Source organism: Anabrus simplex, chromosome 11 (assembly GCF_040414725.1).
Source record: "Anabrus simplex isolate iqAnaSimp1 chromosome 11, ASM4041472v1, whole genome shotgun sequence".
In the NCBI taxonomy this organism is placed as follows: Eukaryota; Metazoa; Arthropoda; class Insecta; order Orthoptera; family Tettigoniidae; genus Anabrus; species Anabrus simplex.
This window is the reverse complement of record NC_090275.1, coordinates 48,590,281-48,603,087: the sequence shown is the minus strand read 5'-3', so window position 1 is coordinate 48,603,087 and position 12,807 is coordinate 48,590,281.

Genomic DNA, 12,807 nt, shown 5'->3' with positions numbered 1-12,807 from the left:
TTAAAAATTCAATGTAATTAGGCTTCAGCCCTAGTACTTACCGATGGCATTAGCATCCTGATAATGGAAAGCATTTGCAACAATGGGAACCCCATATTCGTCATCCCACCTGAAATGAAATTGAAAAATTTTGTTGTAATATTGAATGATACCAGATTTAGAAATAATCTTTCACCGTACATGCAGTACGTACCGGAAACATGTTGAGTACAGAACAAAAATGCCCATATTCTTCCTTTACCTGAAGAAGCACCTTGGCCCACAACGATCGACAACGATGATGAGTTGAAAGAATGTCCAGATGTGATTGAACTGAAGATGCATGCGGAATTCTGTGATACAGGAGCTTCTTTCCAGACTAAATAAGTGTTTGTGTAATGAGGATTGGATAGTTAAGTTTGTACCAGTAACTCATTTACTGTGGAAGTTTAGTCAACTGTACATTATCTGAACGCGCATTGGAATTTGTATCTTTACTTACAGAACACTTCTCGTACTTTCAATTCCCATAGTACAGAGAGAATAATTTAAGACTTCGTAGTGGAGTACCGAGAGATAGGAGCACAGAGAAGCGGTGACAAAGTGCAGTGCCCGCAACAGCGAGTGGACGTAGTCGTCTCAAAGAAGCGACATGATTACATTTACAGAAAGTAAACGAAACTGAACTCCCCAGTTATATACATGTTCAGGACAAATAAATAAGTAAACAAATAATAAATAAATAAATAAATAAATAAATAAATAAATATATAAATAAAAATTAATAAATAAAGTTCGGATCCACGATATTGTCGTGAACACTATTCATTAGCCAAATGCAAAATATTAATTCTTGCAATGAAATCTGTAGGCCGTATGTTATGGATCGAACAAGTCCGGTAACATGTTAAATTCAATTTTTTTTTTTTTGCATTACGTGAAAAATACCAGTTTCATGAGGTACTCATTGGGGCGACTTATGTGGACTGACTTACAGCCTTGGCTGTATATCTTCCAACCTCTCCTGTGTGAGAGCTCTTCTTCTGCCCTGTTTCTTCTTATTAGTTACAGAACCAATATTACATCACTTGAGAACGAATTGTTTTGCACGAAACGTTCTGATTGTACTGTCGAACCGGGCAAACTGTCTACGGAATTTTCTTGTGCAAATAACACTCCACTAAAAATATACTAACGAACTGAGCGAGAGAGCTACGTATCTGCTGAATCAGCTGTCAGCACTTCTTATCACGCAAAGCTTGACACAAGCCATACAGCGCTCGCTTGGAGATTCTCACGGCCTGTGATCAGAAATGGGAAGTTTTAAGTTACACTCCCTGTATTATAAAATTGTTTTAAAGGATAGGTCGTGGAATAAAAGAAATGTTACTTTATAGGATGGTGCTGGCGGTGCCGCTATATGTTTTCAGGAGTATAACGTCGGGGTTGTTAGTCTTTTCTTATAAACATCAGAGGAGATTGGCTTGTACGACGAATGAAAGTATTAACTTAGAAAAGGGGCCTTGAAAGGAAGACAATTTGAAATAATTCCTAGACTGCACGAAACACACTATCTTAAAAGAAGGTATGAAAGAATAAATCGGAAGAAGTCACTCACTCGGCCGTCATGGTCGCCTCAGTCAGTCAGTCATCAGTGATCTGCGTTTATGGTTGTCACCTAGATGGCAGATTCCCTACCAGTTGTTTACCAAAACTACTGAAAAATTATTTCTAAAGAATTTGAAAAATTTATTGAACAAATCCCTTGAAAAAATTTCCAATCCCTAATTCCTCTCTCCATAATTGAATGTTTGCCCCTATTTGTCCTAATTCAAATGTTACCTTAATATTATAATCTTTTCTACATTTAAAAGCTCAACTCAAACTTATTCGTCCACTAAAGACATTCCACGCCATCTCTCCACTGACTACTAGAAACATACCACTTAGCCGAGCAGCTCGTCTCCTTACTCCCAAGTCTTCCCAGCCCAAAGCTCGCTACATTTTCGTAACGATAATCTTTTGTCGGAAATCACCCAGCAGAAATGGTGCTGCTTTCCTTAGAATAGACTAAAGTAATCTTGGTCTGTGTGTGCGTGTGTCCCATACAATGGGATGATACACTTACCAGAGACTTACACACGCTCTTGTCTACATCCTTCCTATAACCCATGAATAACCCCGCAACCAGATATGTAAAGATATGTAACCACTCTTACGATCTCGTCCATGTTAATACGTCAATGGAGATCTTTCCTTATAACAAAACATAAGTACTTATAATGATCCCCACGAGGTACTATCACCCCATCAACACAGTAATTAAAATTGAGGACGTGACCTCTTGGAACCACGAACCTACTACACTGGCGTAGCAGGAGGAGAGGTGATATTCCCACGTGGCGCGTCCCAGATGGCGTTTAGTGGGGTCCTAACCGGCTTGCCGGTGGACTTGAGGGAAATAAAATACGTCTCGCTGACCAAACACACAACCCCCCATGGGTGGGGGACGCAGACGAAGAATACACCCACGGTATCCCCTACCTGTCGTAAGAGGCGACTAAAAGGGGCGATCAAGGGATGATTGTCTTAGAACCAGGAAACTACTTGTGATTAGTACCCCCACGCGGGGAACATCATAGGTCGCTTTTACATGCGCGTAGTACGACTATGTTAGGTACCAAATAGGTTTGTGATTAGGGTCTCTGTGGTTAGTACACTTAGGTGATGAATATCGTAAGTTTGCGTTGCCTGTAAATGGAGCCGCAATGTGCGAAACACTATAGGTCTACATTACATGTGCGAATTTCATTACCCGTGAGTAGTATCATAATGTGTGGAATACCGCGAGTCTACGCTTTTTATTATTAGTACCGCAACATGACAAATAGCATGCTTATATTTTCCTAGCGATAAGTACCATTATGAGGGGCCGATGACTTGGATTTTGGACCTCTTTAGACTATATGCATCATCGATTCAGTATTGTACTTTAGAAGCAGTCCCTTGGTCAGTAATATTGTTGTTTTACGTCACTTTCTGTGAATGTGAGGCATTGCGGGTTGGATTCGCTGATTGCTTTAAATTCATATCCATCCATTAATTCTTCGTCCTCACGTTTTGAACTCTGGTCAGTGGAGGATTTTGGACTTTTAACTTGCCATTACATTTTCTCATTTCGTAACATTAGGGGCCGATGACCTAGATGTTAGGTCCCTTTAAAAAAGGCATCGTTATCATCCTCTTCGTAAAACTTAAAGCCTGACTTTTCATCCCGCTTACCTTCGTACCATTGTCTGCTCTGCATCTAACAACATAGTCGAGGATTTTTGCAGTCATTAACAATACTGTAACTTATTACTCTATACATGATAGCATCATCTGCAAAAAGCCTTATTTATGTTTACTCTTCTTTAGTCATATCGTTTATGAACATGAAAGACCCCTCCCCTTCATCATTACAGGATAAGATAATGTCTCGCCTTTTTTCTGAGTTCTATTTTCTAGAAATTTAGCTACCCATTTAACCACTCAGATGCCTCGTCCTCTTGATCTCTCCGTGTCTCGCCTCTTGGGAGAGAGTGATCGATCAGTACGGACGTGATTTGACTTTAATATTACGGTGGAAAGTGACCTGCCGTAAATAAACGACAGTCTAGTGACAGATGAAAGAACGATAGGTTGCTCAGAGAATCGGAGGCTACTCCGTAGGACAAAAGACGAGCTTAGAAACAAGTTCTGCATACGATAGAAGGTCCCTCAACTCGTCAATACTTGGTGAGCAGGGAGCGGTGACAATGGAACGCTTAGTTCAGCCTAGCATTCTTTCTGCTTATTTATTCCATTGCTCCTATTGTGTGACTGTGATTTTACAATAAGAGGAATTGGATTTAGTGGGTTAACTGTCTTCGCCAATAGTTCCTCAAAAGTTCACCTTCTATCTCTTTGCTAGCCAAGTCACTATAATTTATCGAATTCAGCGTACATTTTTAACTCTCCTTGCTCCACTGTTAGGGTCCTAGATGTTTCCCGTAACTCTCGAAGAAAGACAGAAAATTCACTCTGCTTTTTAAACTTACCAAACTGACGGAGTTTGTAGATCTAGACGTGAAATTTCGGATATGTTCAAAGTAATAAATAGATCTGGGAAGTTAATTCAATTGCATAATTTTAAGGGGCGTATGTGCGTGAAACAGTGTTTTATTGGAAAACATATTTGAGGTACGAAACCTTTTGCATATAAGTAATGCATATTTATCATCTTGACATATAGTTTTCTTTGCATATTTATCAACTATATTGCCTGTAGGAACACACACATTCACACATACAAATTAAATTGTTGCAAAGTATATCGCACAAACTCTCTCGTATCTTAAAATATGTAGGCTGCCTTTGTGGATCCGTGGTAGAGTGTCGGCCTCCGGATCCCAAGATAACGGGTTCAAACCCGGCAGAGGTAGTCGGATTTTTGAAGGGCGGAAAAAAAGTCCATTCGATACTCCATGTCGTACGATGTCGGTATGTAAAAGATCTCTGGTGATACATTTGGTGTTTACCCGACAAAATTCATTAAATCTCAGCCACAGACGCCCAAGAGAGATCCGGTTTACTCTGTCTGCCATCTAGTGGGCCTAGAGTAAAACGGAACGTCGAAATTGACGAGCAGACAACCAGATGGCGTCGAATCGAAATGTCTGTACACGGTAGCTGAGGCCATACGATTATTATTATTATTATTATTATTATTATTATTATTATTATTATTAGGCTTATACAAAAGCTAATACTGTACACAACTGGCGACATTATTTTAATAGCAGAGCATGAATAGGCCTATCCATTAAAATCGTTGGTTACAAAATTTATAACGTTACGTTCTCATGTGAGAAAGTAAATTCCTTTCGTTGCTCAGGTATTTTTAATTTATTGGAAATCTCTTGATTGCGTCCCAGTCCACGCGGAAACCATGCTGTCCTGCCCGCTTCATACGAAAATTTTTCCGTGTAGTCAATCGAAGATACAGTTTTGGCAGACATCACTTCCAATATGGCTTCATAGTATGATATGCAACTATATTCAGTTGAGGATTCAGTTGAGTATAGTATCAGTGTAGGCCTCATACTTAATATCCCAGTCACTACCGACCACATCATTTTGGTTTGTGGGGCAGTACAGTTCAGATACGAGGACACGAAGACTGCTAAATTATGAATTGAAGGCAAAGCTTAAAAAGGTGTGCAAGGAAGATGTTTCTCCGACGGATGCAGAAATGGTATTGTGTAAAACATGTGGTAAAGAGGTAAGCCAGTGCGATTTTAACATTTTAAATTCGGCGCAGACTCCTTGATAAAAGAAAACCCGCACTCGGACATTTTCACCGGACACAGAAAAGTATAGAATCATGAATATGTTTTTGAGAGAGTACAAATTATTTATTCCCATTTTAGTAGTCTGTTAAGAAAGGCAGGGGATACAGATAATGAATAATTTGACTCCACCTAGAGGCGAGAAACAGTTACCATACATCGAAAAAAAATTAGTGAATCCACACCAAAAAAAGAAAAAAATGATACCGCGCACGAACTGCGAAAGAATGAGATATTCTAGACATCGTAAATATAATCCTAAATTAATTATAATTAAGCAGTCCTGTGGTGTAAAGTAGCGTGCCTGGGTTTGTCTTGCGGCCACTCCAAGGATTTAAATTCGAGACTTAGGAGTAGAGCGGGATTTACTTCACGAGCTCTTCTCAAGGTCTTAGTTACAGGAAAAAAGTGCACAGTGAGAAGATGACGCTACTGACCTAGTGTACACAGACGAACAGTGGTTGTCATGGTTACAATGGTGTCAGGAAATTAATGAAGCTAATTCCAGAGAGACCCCATCCCACAAGCATACACATGTTTTAAGAAAAACACTTTTAATGTAGCTTAAAACACTGTTACATCGTTATGTGGGTATTCATTTTAAGACAATTAATTGTACACATTTAATGAATATACATTTTTTATGTTCTCATGAAAATTATACTGTAGCTTTATAATTTAAACTTCCGTATATTTTTAGTGCAGGTTTCACTGATGGAAGGTCTTCCTTGAAATACTGTCGTGTAAGGGACACCTTAACAACATTCTTGTGATATTTTGTACTATTATTGCGAAATGAAATGTGCACATGTACGAAATCTGTTCTAAATTTGCATAGATTAGGTCTCTGTTGAATAAAGATAACGAAGTTGTTGGAAAGTACGCTTTCTTAAGTATATGCAGCACATTCTTAATATTTCTATTCATATTTAACATTTTCTGTGGTATATTTGCATGCGCAGTTCAGGTCTAAAAGCTTGCATAGACTTTCCAGCCCTAATAATAACTGTGAACCGAACAAGTGGTTGTGCAGTTAGGGTCAAGCAGCTATCAATTTACATTCGGGAGATAGTGAGTTCGAACCCCACTGCCGGCACCTCTGATGACTGTTTTCCATATTTTGACATTTTCGCACCAAGCCATGGTGACTTCCTTCTCATTCCTAAACCTTTCGTATTCCATTGTTGCCATAAGACCTGTTTGTGTCAGTGCGACGTTAAGCAAATTTAATAATAATAATAATAATAATAATAATAATAATAATAATAATAATAATAATAATAATAATAATAATAATAATAATAATGCTTAACCCCATGACGCTATAGCCCTGCAGATCCTTGGCCTACCAAGCGACCACTGCTCAGCCCGAAGGCCTGCAGATTACGAGGTGTCGTGAGGTCAGCACGACCAATCCTCTCGGCCATTATTTTTTGCTTTCTAGACCAGATTATTATTATTATTATTATTATTATTATTATTATTATTATTATTATTATTAAGTGTTTGAGTGCATAATGGTGTTAACAACTTCTAATAAACAGGACTGCCATTTTTAAATATATAATGTTTTAATGACATTCTAGAACTTCTGCATTTTGCACAACATTAGCGTATTTCGGCTTATGCTAACCTCGTTGTTCTCACTGGTAAAACGTCTAAGTGTTTATAACCAGTAGGAAAAAATGTACTGGTACCAAATATTTTTCACTCCTCCCCTGAAGGGGGAGGCGGGCCTCCTAGACGGTAATGCTGTCTCTCAGTCGAGGAGATTTGTATCGGAGAAGGAGAGACGGTTGTTGGTCGTGGCCTATATTGTTGGGAGATCAGAAGAATGCACGTGGCCGGTGAGGCACGGGGCGGAGGGGTTTTCACAAGCAGGGCCAGTGACGCAATGGTTACCATAGCAACTTCGCTACTACCCAGGAGACCTTATATTATCTTCTGCTGGCAGCTCTTCGCTCTTGTCAGTTGTAATCGAGAAAACTGCAAAGTGTGAGTCAATGTTTACGTGTAGCAGATAAGAACAGATAAGAGCCGATCTGTCTGGGCAGAACAGGAAGTTCGTGCTTGCAGGCTACATTCCTCATTCTTGCATTCTTCTCATCTCCACACAGTACTAGGAACTGTCCCGGCATTCGCCTTAGTACAGGAGAATGAAAACCCACGGGAAACTACTCTCAGGACAGTCGACGGTGGGGACCTCTACCTCTCCATCTCCCGAATACAGAGGCGAAGAGCACGATAGAACCGTAGCCTGTAGGAGTCATAACTGTCGGACCACGGGCCAGCCGAGACCCACTCCGCATTCGCCGACGGATAATTTTTTGATGTGCAGTGTAATGGGTTGCAACTGCGTTCACTTCAGTGATACAACACTGGACATGTTTCGAAGGGTGACAAGCCAGAGTTGACTAACCCACAGAATGCTCCAAAGCTGTGAAAGACTTTGAGCGGAGTATCCGTCCATGAACACCAGATGCATTCGTTAATGGTATAGGAAAATAGACGTGTAACGCTGAATCAGTTTTAAGTACTCTACGACAAGGAACAGATATATTAATTTTACGCTACGAAAAATGCTTGAATAACATGTGTGATTATACCCAAGTATAAAGCAGTATTGTCGAAATGAAGCTGTGTTACTTTTCACCTGGCTTCACTTCTTAATATTCAATATATTAGTGAAACTTAATATGTTTTGACGTATCCTCGTAGAAATTATGATCTTACCCTGCTCTTTCCATTGGTTGGTGGAGTGATTGAAGAAGCCTTCGAGTCTTGAATTTCACCACGGACATCATATCATCCAACAACGATTTTCCTTCCACCCTCATCTGGAAGAATAATAATCCTTTTACATATTCACGACAAATATCAATGATGAATGATTGTGGGAAAATAAGATGGGTAAGGAAAAGCATACAAATTTTCCGGCAAAATAATCCAACTGAATGGAACAGAACAGGAAGGAATGAATGTCAGGGTCTGGAAATTGGACCAGGTATATCAGCCGACGAAAACCATCTAAAAAAGAACCGTGCTTCAGAGGCTTTGGCTACTGTAAGAGTAGGCAGGGATAAGTTGGTTCTTAGCAAAAAAAGGAACGAAAGATATTACGAAATATTCTGGAGAACATAAGGTATCGTTGACAGGTACGTTTCAGGTCCAATCAAGATACTTAGAGCAAAAAAGAAACAGTAACATCATAGATTAAGAATAAAATATTTCAGTTTTATGGTACATGTTCTGCATGAAATTTCATCAAACCAAAAGAAACCCAACTGAGAATTCCAGAAATTCAAGGAAGACCCGTGAGATTTCAGTATTCCTAGAGAAACCATCTGCTACAGGGCTAAATTTATACGAATGGTTTAAAGCTATCAGGATTTCAAAATGGAATTAGAGTCCAAAAATGAAGGTAACCACTGTGTGAAGAACATAAGAAGGCACTGGTGGTGTACTCAAGAAAAACTGGCAGGGTTTCGAATTACATACAGAGTGAAACAGTCTGGTACGGACAGACATTCTGGACACCTTCCACAAACGTAGAAGAAAATGTTATATTGATATGGAACAGAAACGCTTTATTAAGCATAGAAAATGCACGGGCACTGAACAAACCAGTATACCACAAAAAACTCTTACATGACATATTCAATGTGATGGTGGGTTGATTCATGTATCAGTACTGGCGGAGGGCATTTTCAACATTCATGTGGTATGCTGGTTCGTTCTGTTCCTCTGTGTTTCCCAGGATTACTATGTAGAGTTGTAGAAAATGAGTTGTTACATGGAAATAACGTTATTAACGACTCATGTTCACATAAAATACTGTAATGGTTACCGCCATGCCAACTTGCTATGGTCTGGTGACATCACCGTATCGGCCCACCTGCTTACTCTTCGACTGCACCCAGTGGTATCCGGTTAACATATTCAATTAGCCCAGCTGCAAAAAGTTTTTTTAAATATAAACAATCGTAGCCCAACTACACTCTCTAAAGTCAACTTTACCATTTTATAAGGCTGAATTTTTCGTGGAAAGGTTGTGATGTTTGGGACATCACTGAATGTTTTCAATTATTGAACTATATAATTAATTGATAAGATGTATATATTTAATCACTGATAGGTCATGTTTAAATTAATATATATATAGGGTTTTTATCATCCATTTCAATCATCATTTCATTTCTTTGTATCGCGGGTATAACGTATTCTGAACGAACAAATTATTGGGTAAAGTATTTCAACATCATTCATATTTATAACTTGCAGTAAATTTTCCAATAGCCGTTGTGAGGTGACCAGAGTCAGCAGGCTAATTTCAGCCCATTTCCAGGAAAAGTACGTCAGCTAGGTTACGAGAGACCTCACCCTCTCTACCTCATGAAGAGACAGTTGATACATTATAAACGCCCACTTTTCGAACTTAGCTACCTGACGCTTTATTTCAGCGGTAAAGTTCAGCCTATGAGAATGAACGTAATGAAGCAACGTGGTGGATTCACAGCAATACATAGGAGAAGGGATGAGATCTCGAATCTCACTGGACCATGTGATATGGCTGATGGAAGGAGACTTTTGAACGGATATACTTCGGAGACAAGAGCTGGAAAGGACATTCTGATTCTGATTCTCACTCTTGGAAGACACTCTTACTACGATTCTACGTCTGCACATCGGAGAAGATTTTAACTTAGTTCACTTCGCATCTCTCATTGGGACTTGTTATCTCAATGACGAGAGGTAGTCAATGGGAGACCGGTTTTGACTACTGTTCCGTAGTACGGAAGAATACAAGTGTATTCTCTCCATGAACATAACCCATGGTGGTTTTGCATTTAAAATTAGGGCTCATTACGTCTTTATGTAAGGAGTAAAGTAGGAGGTGTTAAAGGCAGGAAAAGCATAAGTAGGACTGGAATCCAACAACAGATGAGGCAGCCGGTACGAGAGATCCACCAATCTTCAGCTTCAAGACAACAGAGTCTACATATGGTGAGCTTATGGCATAAGTTACTGCAAGTCTTCGCGCAACAGTTCATTTTCTTAGAGTTAAATTCATTCAATTTTTCTTTTGCTTCCGTAAGTTCATATTTCGGTAATACGCCGTTACGTCACGTTTTTCATCCTAATAAATAGCTGTTTTAATTTGTATTTCATGAAATTATTATTAATGATCCTTAAATTCCAAGTTAGTGTACTTAATGAATTTGTGTCCCGTCACCCTACCCCTGGGAGTTTTTTGAGTCTCATTACGTATTATTATTATTAATTAGCAACTTTCGTTTTCAAGCCATAAGCTTGAAGGCTGGTGCCCATGGGATATTGTTTATGGAGAAACAATGAGATATCATTTATTTATTTTAATATTAAAGTGACCCGCCACGTTATAATTTTGTCATATGTCTGTGGGCCGAATGGGTACGTCACAAGGTCTACCTGAGAAGGATCTTTCAAGAATATTTTCAACCACACGCTCGCACATATTTCCAAGTTGATTCACGGCAGTGACGACACCATCATAACTTAGGTCCTAATCAAGAGCAGATTTTAAACAATATACTTAGTATCATCCGGTGACGCTTCGTCATAGTACAGTCATGGTTTTCACAAAAATACACTGGGACTATTTGTTTGTTTACTTAAGAATCCTAATCTGAACTAATCAGCAAAATTTAACTGGTATTTACCGTCGTTGAAGTTTTATAGTTTCACTCGCATACTGAGTGTACGTGCATCAACGTCAAACGAGGGAAAATATTTGTCACGACGTATAACACGCGTTATATTCATGAATAATGCCACAGAACTCGCGAATCCTTCACCTATAATCCAAGAGGAACACTACAAAAATTCACTATATACCACCATCACAGACAACCATTCGTGCTTAACTCTGTGTTCATGCCGGGCAAACTAAACACTTCGTATTTTTCTTCGGCTATCGGAACACATACTCTACACGAGCCTTCAATGAATTGCTCGAAAAAGCTGTATACATGCCGAAACCCAAGATTAAAATATATTCTTCTATATTATAATTGATTTCATATACTGGTTCTATGTCCCACTGCATGGATAATTGGTTAGCGTGCTGGCCGTTGGTCACAGGGGTCCCGGGTTAGAGTCCTGGTAGGGTTGGGAATTTTAATCATCATTGGTTAATTTCTCTGGCACGGGAGCTGGGTATGTGTCGTCTTCATCATCATTTCATCGTCATCACGACGTGCAGGCCGCGTCAAATCGAAAGGCCTGTACTTGGCGAGCCGAACATATCCTCGGACACTCCCGGCACTAAAAGCCATACGCCATTTCATTTTACTGGCCCTATTTCTGTTAGCAAGGCGATGTGCAAGTTGTTATACTGTTAAGACGATGGTATATATTTTCTTGCAGTCTGTAGTGTGCGGCGCTGAAGACTTCGAGTGTTAAGTATTAAAACTAACACCCCTTACCTAATCTAGCTGGCCTGTCGCCGTAAGTTGCTGTCGGGGGTAGAGCCACAGCTCCGCCTCGCGGAAGCTTCAAGTGCATGCGTCACCCAAGCGATCTTAATTTTCGCTGGGGATAGCTCTTTATCGCACCGGCAAGGAAACCCAGCTCGCTGGAGAAGCTGAACTGCGGTAGTGCGAGCGGATTGTCGAGACAGCTGTACTTGCCTTGGCTAATATGTTCGCAATTGTTTAAACATTATAAAAATCGTTCTTCTTCTTTATCTGTATGTCATCCACGGTCGGTTTTTCCCTCGGACTCAGCGAGGGATCCCACTTCTACCGCCTCAATGGTAGTGTCCTGGAACTTCAGACTCTCGGTCGGGGGATGAAACTGCTGAGTATGACCAGTACCTCGCCCAGGCGGTCTCACCTGCTATGCTGAACAGGGACCTTGCGGGGGATGGGAAGTTTGGAAAGGATAGACAAGGAAGAGGGAAGGAAGTGTCCATGGCCTTAAGTTAGATACCATCCCGGCATTTGCATGCAGAAGTGGAAAACCACGGAAAATCACTTCCAGAATAGCTGAGGTGGAAATCGAACCCACCTCTACTCAGTTGATCTCCCGAGGCTGAGTGTACCCCGTTCTAGCCCTCGTACCACTTTTCAAATTTCGTGGCAGAGCCGGGAATCGAACCCGGGCCTCTGGGGGTGGCAGCTAATCACGCTAACCATTGCACCACAGAGGCGGACATAAAAATCGTTCTAAGGATTAATTAGAAAATGTTAATACAAAGTTCTTTACTCCAGCAGTGCTGGGGTAGATGGGGTTCAGTGCATGCCACTGACCGCACCAATCGCGAACGTTCTTATTCTGCATGTTAGGAATGTTCCCTGAAACTTTATCCCTACCAAATTGTTACACCCTGAGTACAACTCGAACTGAGCTATTTTTGAAAGTTTGCTGTGTGGTGAATGAAGAATGTTGCGTTGAGCTTTACCATTTCACTGAACCGGAT